Raw genomic sequence first — 11,784 nt, forward strand, 5'->3', positions numbered from 1 at the left:
TTTCTTTACATTTATCATTCAACATTCTTAGAAAGGCACAGGAGCAGAAAACGTCATGCGCGTGTATGTTTTTGGTCTCCAATTTTGAGCTGGACACGGCAACTGCATGCTTTTCAGTGATGACAAGAAGCAAACTGCACAACCATTGCACCCACACTGTTCAAGTGCCTCACTTTACTACATTAAATGCTGTCAACTTTTCAGTGAGCACATTAGAAGGGTCTGACCTGATGTTCAATTATTATTCATCTGGCAATATTTGAAACACAAAAGGAAAATGTTTTAAAGTTTCCACATCAAATACAAAAACTCAGCTGAAACTTCCAAAATTCTGAACTTTGAGATCAAACTTAATTTCTAAATGACCTAATCTCATGTCAGCGAGCAATATTTTTTCTTGTAATAATTATTGACATTGTTCAACCCTCTAGTGCCACCAAGTGGGATAAGTAAGACATGAAATTCATCAGGCCATTGAATTTATGTTATATGTAGCTAAATTATTTTTTTCTCAAAAAGTGCCTTACTTTCTGGAACATAAAGAGTTCTGACTGTCAGATCCATGAAGATGACAGTTTTAAAGGCAAGCTGTATTTAGTATTTACAGAAAGAAGTCAATCTGTAAAGGGGGTCTTCATTTTTTGGAGAAGAATTGGCCCAGACACAATTTATGCTGGAAGTTATCTTCAGTGTGTATCTATCAGCTTCCTTTTAAACAAAATGTTAACCATGAGTTTGAACTGCACTGTCTTAAATTACTGCTATTACTATTTGAAGTTGAGAATTCTTATTGAAATTCCATTATTTTGAGTCACTTGAAGGATGAAAGCAAGGAAATGTAAGACCAATTAGTCTTGCCTAGCTTGTGAGCATGCTTCCAGGTAATTTGATGAGGTCACATGCTATACAAATGGATTTTCAGAAGAGGTTCGAGAAGTCCTCAAATTTAGAGATTATGGATTTTGTTTAGACAGATAGCACTAAAAGGAATATATCTGTAAGGACAAAGACACCTAGGGACAAGAATCTTAAGGAAAATGTAGATGAATGCTTGCCTAAGTAGGTTCCAATTTGACTCCAGAGGCAAGCAAAGGAAAGTGCCAAAATTCTGTTTGTGTTGACATCAATTGGTCAGTAAATACACATCAATATTTCAATATTCCAGTCCTTAATCTGAGGCCTGGTGAAATCAGCTGAAGTAGGGCCAAGATCCAGCTCAGATTTAATTGACTTAACCAACCTGAACTTGTTGCTCCTCCCATAAATGCCACATTTTAATCTCCCATAGATGTGAATGGGCAAGTTAAGATCCGCTGCCTCCTTAGATATTCCCAAGGTCGCATCAGGAGGGTGCATTTGCTTAGGCAGGCTGCTTGGAAAATAAACTGGGTTCTAATGAACATTACACCAGTACTCCATGGTTTATGCTACTTAACTCTCACTACCAGTCCCCTCATACCCCCTATAATTTCTCCTGCTTCCCATATTCCCCCATTTATTCCTCATATTCTTCGTGAATATTTCGTTGCCACTCATTCAGTATCACTTACGAATGGACCATTTGCTACAGGTGACATCCATGTTGGAGACTGGGCACTACAAATCAAGGGCAGCCTCTGATACCAATCCAGGGCTTTGGACACTTGAGTAGTACAGTTGATATGGTTTACATAGACTTCAGTAAGGCCTTTGATGAGGTCCACATGGAAGACTAATCCAAAAGGTAAGAGCCCATGGGATTCAAGGCAACTTGGCAAACTGAATCCAACACTGGCTTACATACAGGAAGTGAAGGGTAATGATGGATTTTGTAATTGAAAGCGTGTGATAAAGGAATAGGGACCCTTGTTTTTGGTTATATACATTAACAACTTGGAAATGAATATAAAAGGTATAATTAGTACATTTGCAGATGGCAAAACAATTGGTAGTGTTGTTGATAGCGAGGAGGATGGGCTCAGGCTACAATCTGATATTGATCAGCTAGTCAACGGGGCAGAGCAATGGTAGTTGGAAGTTAGCCCCAATAAGTGTGGGTTGATGCATTTTGGGAGATCTAACAAGGGAAGCATACACCAAGAATGGTACATCCCTCGGGAGTACTGATGAACAAAGGGACCTTGGTGTATAAGTCCATAGATCTCTGAAGGTGTCATTACAGGTAGATAGGTGAAGAAGGCAAACAGGATATATGCCTTCATTATAAACACTCTGATGGAGAAAGAAGAGGTGTCAGTATTGAATTTCAGAATTTAGGCCCAGGATGACTGAAAACACAGCCATTCATATTGGTTGGAGTCACATTTCACAGCAATAGATGTTTATAAAATCATAAAGGTCATGTATAGGTGAATAGTCAGGGTTTCTTAAAGAAAAAGGGTTGGTACAGGGGCTCAGTGGTTAGCACTGTTGCTTCACAGCACCAGGGTCCCAGGTTCAATTCTAACCTCAGGCAACTGTCTGTGTGGAGATTTTGTACCTAACTGACAGTCATCTGGTTCACAAAATATATTAGTTATGATTTTGCTTTGTATAACAGGTGACAATACCCAGGTCTTGCCATGTTCACCTATTCACTGCATTCTTCCATTGGTTATATGGCCCAAACTTCAAAAACATCAGCGTACAACCCTTTCCATTGATGAAGACTACTGGTTGAGTTAAGTGATTGACAATTGACATGCACAGTTGATAGGAAAAAACTTAATTTGTATTGCATCAGCACATACCAATGTTACATGGACTGCATTGATTCTCTGGGGATGTGGGATGCTTCCTTTTTGAATCACACAGGTTTCTTCAATTACATCAATGAGGTTGCAAACAAAAATTTTTAGCTCTGTCATTTCCTGTGCCTTTGGGTAGCAAACACTGTAACAAATGCTAAAGCTTTCTGGTTCGAACTGGCTTCATCATTAGCAAGTAGACTGGTACAGTCTAGCAAACAAGACATCAGGCATCTAAGATATGCACTTCTGGGCAGTAGATTGTGAAATGCAGCGGATACCAACAACAGAACCCCAAAAGGAGTCAGAGGCAAAGAAATTCATCGTTTTGGTGAACCTGATGGTCACTGGCATTATGATGTCATGGTGTCTGATAGTTGGCCATTCTGGAGGTCTTGTTCTAGCAGGGCACAGTTATAATCAAAAATACTCCCTTAAGTATGAGCCTCATGAGGCACTATGGTCAGTTCTGTCTAGAAAACTGATCATAAGAACATAGAATATAGGAGCGGGAGTAGGCCATTCAACTCTTCAAGTTTGCTCCACCATTCATTATGATTATGACCTATCATCCAACTCTAGCCTGTTCAAAGCCTGTTCCTGCTTTTCCCCCATTTCCTTTGATCTTTTAGCTCCAAATGCTACTTCCAAATCTTTCTTGAAATCATACAATGTTTTGGCCTCATCTGCTTTCTGTATTAGTGAATTTTACAGGCACTCTTGGTAAAGAAATTTCTCCTCACCTCAAACCTAAATGGTTTTCCCTCTATCTTTAGATTGTGACCCTGCTTCTGAAATCTCCCACCAATCAGAACATCCTTCCTGCATCTACTCTGTCTAGTCCATTTAGGATTTTATAGGTTTCTACAGGGTCTCCCCTCATTCTTCTGAACTCCAACAAATATAATCCTAGTCAATTCAAGCAGTCTTCCTATGTCAGTCCCGCTATCTGAGGTTCACTGTAATCCCCCTGTAGCAAGAACATCTGGCCTCAGATAAGGAGACTAAAACCGCAAGCAACATTCTTGGTGTGATCTCACCAATGTTCTGTTCAATTGCAGCAAGACATACCTGCTCCTTTCACTATAAGGGCTAACATACCATTTGCCTTAAATAAAAAACGGAAAGAACTCTGGGTGTTGGAAATCAGAAACAAAAACAGAAATTGCTGGAAAAACTCCAGCCACATCTGTGGAGAGAAAGCAGAGTTAATGTTTTAAGGTCCACTGAGTTCTGAAGAAGGGTCACTATTAAAGCCTAAGCCTTGTTTAATAAATGTCCCATATGCTTTCTTAAGCACGTTATCGACTTGATCTGCTATTTTAAGGGATCAGTATACATGCATTCCAAGATCCCTGCAATCCTTGGTCCCAGGGTCCTACCATGTATCATGCATTCCCTTGCCTTGCTTGTCCTCTCATACACATTATCCCACATTGAATTCCATTTGCCATTGATTCGTCCATCTGACCAGCCCATCTACATCTCCTGTAATCTAAGGCTACCATCCTCGCTACGTACCTTGGCACCAACTTTCATATCATCCACAAAGTTACTGATCAACTCTCCTACATTCAAGTCTAAATCATTCATTATATACCACAAAGAGCAAGGGCCCCAATACTGATCCATGTGGAACCCCACTGGACACAGGCTTCTAGTCACAAAAACGGGACCTCAACACGCATCCTCAGCTTCCTGCCACTCAGCCAATTCTGGATCCCATGGGCTCTTACCTTTTCCATCAGTTTCCGGTGTGGGACCCTATTAAAAGCCTTGCTGAAGTCCAGTTTGAAAAATTCAATCGAGTTTGTCAGACATGACCCCCCCTTAACAAAACCATGCTACATTTTAATAAACTCTTATATCCAAACACTTAGACGCTTAACTAGACTGGTGACTATGATAAAACATCATTCCATACACACACCACCCTCTGCATGAAAAAGTTGCCCCTTAGGTCCCTTTAATATCTTTCCCCTCTCACCCTAAACCTATTGTAAATTTTTTCTGAACCCTTTCAATTTCTACAACATCCTTCCGATAGGAAGAAAATGAGAATTGCACGTGACATTCCAAAAGTGGCCGAACCAACGTCCTGTGCAGCCGCAAAATGAACTCCAAACTCCTATAGTGAATGCTGTGACTAATAAAGGATGAATAACAAATGCCTTCTTCACTATCCTATCTACCTACGATTCGACTTTCAAGGAAATATGCACCTGATAGTGACAAAAGTAAGATTCTGTAACCAAATAATTTTATGAACCCTGGCACCAGCTGAACAGCAAAACAGCCTCAGGATCCTGTTTGCAAAATGCAAATTCAATGTGTTCAGCTAAAACGGGAATGCAAAAAATCAGCTCTTCAAGCCTCGAAACTGGAAATTGTAGTCTACGTTTAGAAGTAACCTTATTTCTAACCTGAGGACAACCCTGACTTGTGCATCAGTATCACGTGGTCAGCCTGCATGCTTTCTGGTGAAGAGTTTCGTGAAAGATACAGTGTTGTCATCAGTAACCTTAGTATTCAAGTGTTAAGTACACATTAAAATACATGATTTAAAGATTTACTTAAACTCTGCTATCATTTGTTAGGCTAACTATTTTTGTTTTGATTTTTACTGATATTTTGTGGTTCACCTCCAACCCTGCTTTTCCCATTGGCCCAATTACTTATATTGCATGATTTTCAAATACACCAAGTTGCATTAGAACACAATTACTATGTTATAGGAGAACTACCCGTAAGGAGAGCATTTATTTGGAAGCACTAGCTTTCAGAGCACTGCTCCTTCATCCGGTAGCTGTGGAGCAGGATAATAGCACAATTTATAACGAAAGATTAGTGCCATGACTAATGCTTCCAAATAAACCTGTTGGACGAGAACCTGATGTTGCGTGTTTTTAACTTTGTCCATCCCAGTCCAACACAGCTCCTCCCAACACACAAGGAGTGTAAAATTGCACATTACTCCACTGGTTGCTTTTGTACACACTGGGAGGATTCATAACACATACCTATCGTTTACAACAGACCACAAACTCAGTCACTGCTGCTGGCTCCATTATGTTGGACCCTTCACACGTGCTTCTTCTAATTTTAACAGAAACAGGCCACTCGACCAATCAAGTGTTCTCCGCCATTCAATAATGGCTGTTATGTTTCTCAAACCCATTCTCCTGATCTCTCTCCGTAACACTTCGAGTCACAGAGTTGTTCAGCAGGGAAACAGATCTTTTGAACCAACTTGTCCATGCCAACCATATATCCTAGGTTGATCTAGTTCCATTTGCCAGCATTTGGTCCATATCCCTCTAAACCCTTCCAATTCACGTACCCATCCAAATGCCTTTTAAATGCTGTAAATGTACTAGCCTTCCTCACTTTCTCTGGCAGCTTGTTCCATACATGCACCACCCTCTGTGTGAACAAATTGCCCCTCAGGTTCTTTTTAAATCTTTCCCCTCTTACCTTAAATCTATGTCATCTAGTTTTGGTCACTTCTACGTTGGGAAAGAGAGCTTGGCTATTCACCCTTTCAATGCCCTTCATGATTTTATAAACCTCCATAAGGTTACCCTGTAGTCTCCGACACTCCAGGGAAAAAGTCCAAACAATCCAATCTCCCCCGTATCTTGAACCCTCCAGTCCCAGTAACATCCTTGTAAGTCTTTTCTGAACCCTTTCTAGTTTAACACCATCCTTGCTATAGCAGAGAGACCAGATTTGAAAGCAGTATTCTGAAAGTGGCCTCATCAATGTCCTGTACAGCCACAACCTGACATTTCAACACTGATACTCAATGCACTGATCAATAAAGGGAATCATACCAAAGGTCTTTTTCACTATCCTACCTACCTGAAACTCCACTTTCAAAGAACTATGAACCCGCATGCCAAGATCTCTTTGTTCAGCAACACTCCCAGGACCTTACCATTAAGTGTATAAGTCCTGGCCTGATTTGCCTTACCAAAATGCAACACCTCACATTTATCTAAATTAAACTCCATCTGTCACTCTTTGGCCCATTGGCCCATCTAATCAAGATCCTGTTGTGCTCTGAGGTAACCTTCTTCACTGTCCACTACACCACCAATTTTGGTGTCATCGGCAAACTTACTAATTATATCCAAATCATTTATATAATGATGAAAAGCAGTGGACGCAGCACTGATTCTTGTGGCACACCACTGGTCACAGGCCTCCAGTCTGAAAAGCAATCCTCTGTACCACCCTCTATCTCCTACATACAAGCCAATTTTGAATCCAGTTGAGTAGTTCCTCCTGTATTCCATGTAATCTAACCTTACTAACCAGTCTACCATGCAGAACCTTGTGAAATACCTTGTTGAAGTCCAGATAGACAATCACTATCACTCTGCCTTCATCAATCTTCTTTGTCACTTCTTCAAATAAACTCAATTATGTTCACAGGATTTCCCACCTACAAAGCTGTGTTGACTATCCTAATCAGTCGTTGCCTTTCCAAATGTAAATCCTACCCCCCAGAATCCCAATACCTTCCCCAACACTGATGTCATGCTCACTGGTCTATAGTTCCTTGACATTTCCTTACAACTTCTCTTAAATAATGGCATTACATTAGCCAATCTCCAGACTTGCAGCACCTCACCTGTGACTATCCATGATACAAATATATCAGCAAGGGGTCCAGCAATCTCTTCCCGAGCTTCCCAAAAAACTCTGAGATATGATTGTTACAATACCCTCACTGATCAAGAACCTATCTGTTTTAAATTCACTCAATGACTTGTAAAGGTGGGTACAATTAAAATATTTGAAAGGCATCTGGATGGGTATATAAAGAGGAAGGATTTAGAAGGATATGGGACTATATCAGTTTGGGAAGTCTGGTTGTCGCAGACGAGTTGGACCGAAGGGTCTGTTTCCACTCTGTATGAATCTATGACTCTATGTCTTGACCTCCATAGCCTTCAGTAGTAATGAGCTCCACTGAATCACCACCCTCTAGCTGAAGACATTGCTCCTCATCTCTTCACTGTGAGGCTGTGCTCTTAGGTCTTAGCTTCTCCTACCAGTAGAAACATCTTCTCCACAGCCACACTATCCAAGTCTCTCAGTATTCTGATTTAATCCTCCATCCTTTTAAAATCCATCAAGTACAGACCTAGAGTCCTCAATAGCTCCTCCTATGACAAACTCCTGGATTCATTCTTGTCAACCACCACTGGACCCCCTCCAAGGCCAGTACATACTTCCTTAGATACTGGGCCCAAAACTGTTTTCAATATTCCAAATGCAGTCCATGTTCACTTCGACCTCTCTTTTCCTTTTAAGATATTTTAAAAAGCCTTTATCGTCTATTTTCACGTTACTTGCTAATGTGTATAGTTTATTTTCCTCTCATCTTTTGGTCATCTTTTGTTGGCATTTAAATCTTATCTAATGCTCTGTTTTACCATTAATCTTTGCCACACAGTATGTTTTCTTTCTTTTAATTTGATATTATCCTTAATTTCTTTGGTTGACTCGGATCTGTTTGTCCCCGTCCTAGACTCCTCCTTCCTCACCGGGATATAATTTCACTGTAAGCCACGAACTATTTTCTTGTATACCTGCCTTTGCTCAACTGTCTCTTTTGCTAAACTCCTTTCCCAATCCACTCCGGCCACCTTTGCCATATGTTATTACCCTTGTTCAAGCTTTGCTGCCGAACCAAGTTTCTCCCTCTCAAATGTAATGCTAAATTCTGCCATGTTATGGTCACAGTTCCCAAATGGTCTTTTACTTTGGGACTGTTCACTAAAGCTACTTCATTACGCATCACCAGATTTAAAATTCCTGGTTAACTCTATAACATGGGGCTTTAGGAAACTGACCCATGGTGGCTCAGTGGTTAGCACTGCTGCCTCACAGCACCAGGGTCCTAGGTTCAATTCTAGCCTTGGGTAACTGTCTGTGTGGGTTTCCCCCCACAGGTCTAAAGATGTGCAGACTAGGTGAATTGGCCATGCTAAATTGCCCATAGTGTGAGGTGCATTAGCAAGAGGGAAATGGGACTGGGTAGGTTACTCTTTCAGGGGGTTGGTGTGGATTTATTGGGCCAAAGGGCCTGTTTCCACACTGTTGGTAATCTGAAAATCTTTCAGCACTATTAAGACTTGATGCATCATAGCAGCAGGTTTTTGCCAAGACAGTTATATTACTAAGAATAAAAGGTGAAATACTAACCCAGCCCACACCCTTAGTTCCATCCATTGAGTGCTCTTCTCTGTCTCACCCCAGCCCTATCCCCAATGTGTTTTTTTTCCATTATGTTTGCTCATAATCTTCTGGTTTTGACAATTGAAACTTGAAAGCGTTCAGTAAAATATTTATAAGGATACCACCAGGATTGGAGGGTTTGAGCCAAAGGGAGAGATTGAATAGGCTGGGGTTATTTTCCCAGAGTGTCAGAGGCTGAGGGTAACCTTATAGAGGTTTATAAAATCACAAGGGACAATTATAGGGTGAATAGACAAGGTCTTTTCCCCAAAGGAGGGAAATCTAAAACTAGATGTCATAGGTGAGAGGGGAAACATTTAAAAGGACCTAAGGGGCAACTTTTTCACGCAGAGGATGGTGTGTGTATGGAATAAATTGCCAGAGGAGGTGGTGGAGGCTGGTACAATTACAACATTCAAAGACCATCTATATGGGTATATGAATAGGAAGGGTTTAAAGGGATATGGGCTAAATGCTCACAAATGGGACTAGGTTAATTTAGGATATCTTGTCAGCATGGATGAGTCAACCAAAGTGTTTATTTCCATGCTGTATAGATCTATGACTCTATGTATTTGACTGTCACAACTGCCATCAGTGCAATAGGTGGGACATAGAAAAATGTCTCTATATTGGAGAGTTTCTGAAAGTTTTGACCACTTCTGAATTGATTACATAAATACAATCATTGTCATTGAAAGAAATCTGCTAAGGTATTTCATCTTCTGGACACATTCAAACTTGTTTAGTTTACATGGTTATTCTTAATTCCCATGGGAAACATAACAGATTCAATCAACTGCTTTATTCTTGCATACTTTATTTGCTGGCTGATGTTTTCACATTTTTGTGGCCCAGTAATTTATAATTACCTTTTAATTTTTTTCACTTCTTCTAGTCTGATCAGCTTTCATCGCCCTGTTAGTGTCAGCATGTCTGAGATTACACAAGTGAAGTATATAATGGCATAATGCAGTAACACTTCCATGCTCCAATTAAACATTTATTCCTACCAAGCAATTAATAGATACTGGAGGATTCTCAGCTAATTCCATCTAACACTATGAGGAGCACACGTCATCTTTTGTCTTCCTTCAACAGTATAGGTAGCTGCCTTCTCCTATTATTTGTGATCTCTCAATGTCTACATACCTCTCAGTTTCCCTGTTGACTTGGATAAAAGCAAATTACTGTGGATGCTGGAATCTGAAACCAAAAGAGAAAATACTAGAAAATCTCAGCAGGTCTGGCAGCATCTATAAGGAGAGAAAAGTATTTTTTTAATTTCAAAATATACTTTATTCATAAAATAGTTTGATGGTCTGTACAGTTGGTCATGCCGTACATACGTAAACATTCCATTTCTTTGCATACAGAGATCAGAATTTATCATTTGTATATACAGGTCTGTATGCCCGGGGAACAGACTATGGAGCACAGAGTCCTGCGTCAGGGAGCTGCTCGGGACGAACCTTGACAAACACCACTGCATTCCTCTCCATACTTTTTCTGCGTAGGCACATTCCAGAAGGAGGTGTGTGACAGTCTCGTCCCCCCCGCAGCCGCTTCGAGGGCAGCGTGCGGTGTGACTGAGAGTCTGGGCGTGCATAAAGGATCTCACAGGCAGAGCCCTTCTCACCACCAGCCAAGCCATGTCTTGGTCCTTGATGGAAAGTTCTGGTGATGAGGCATTCTGCCAAATGACTTTGACACTCTGCTCAGGGAACCACTCGATAGGATCCGCCTTCTCCTTTTCCTGAAGGGTCTGAAGGACACTACGTGCTGACCACTTCCTGATGGACATGTGGTCAAAGGTATTTTTCTTCATAAACTTCTCCACAAAGGACAGGTGATACGGAACGGTTCAACTACGCGGAGCGTTCCGCGGCAGCGAGGCAAGGCCAATCCTTCACAACACCAGGGATAGGTAGAACCTCAGTACGTAGTGACACTTGGTGCTTATGTACTGGGAATCCACGCACAGATTGATGCAGCCAACAGACAAAAGTGGCCATCAGGGTGAGGGTGGCATTGGGTGTATTTTTTCCCCCATTGCCCAGATCTTTATACATCGAGTCCCTTCGGACCCGGTCCATCTTTGATCTCCATATAAATTGGAAGATGGCCCGGGTGTCTGCAGCGGCACAGGTTCTGAAAATCGGCCAGACCTGTGCCACGTATAACAGCAACGACAGTGCCTCAGACCTGATGACCAGGTTTTTTCACGTGATGGAAAGTGACCGTAGCTTCCATCTGCCCAGTTTCTGCCTCACTTTGCTGATACGCTCCTCCCAAGACTTGGCGCACGTCCCAGCCCCACCAAACCAAATACTCAACACCTTCAGGTGGTCGGTCCTGACGGTGAAGGGGATCGAGATCGGTCGGCCCAGTTCTCGAAGAGCATGGCCTCGCTCTTACCTCGGTTTATCTTGGCCCCTGAGGCCCGTTTGAACTGGTCACATATGTGCATGAGTCTGCGCACGGACAGCGGATCCGAGCAGAAAACGGCGACGTCATCCACGTACAGGGAGGCCTTAACCTGCAGGCCCCTGCTGCCAGGAATAGTCACCCCTCTCAGGCTCGCATCCTTCCTGATGGACTCGGCAAATGGCTCTATGCAGCACACAAACAAGGCAGGAGAGAGAGGGCAGCCCTGCCTGACTCCAGATCTGACTGGGAAGCTATCTGATTCCCACCCATTGATTGAGACTGCACTGACAATGCTGGTGTAGAGCAGTCTGATCCAATTGCAAATTCCCTCCCCAAAGCCCATTTTGGAGAGAACACCTCTCATATACCTGTGTGATAT

Source organism: Chiloscyllium plagiosum, chromosome 4, assembly GCF_004010195.1.
Source record: "Chiloscyllium plagiosum isolate BGI_BamShark_2017 chromosome 4, ASM401019v2, whole genome shotgun sequence".
Taxonomy (NCBI): Eukaryota; Metazoa; Chordata; class Chondrichthyes; order Orectolobiformes; family Hemiscylliidae; genus Chiloscyllium; species Chiloscyllium plagiosum.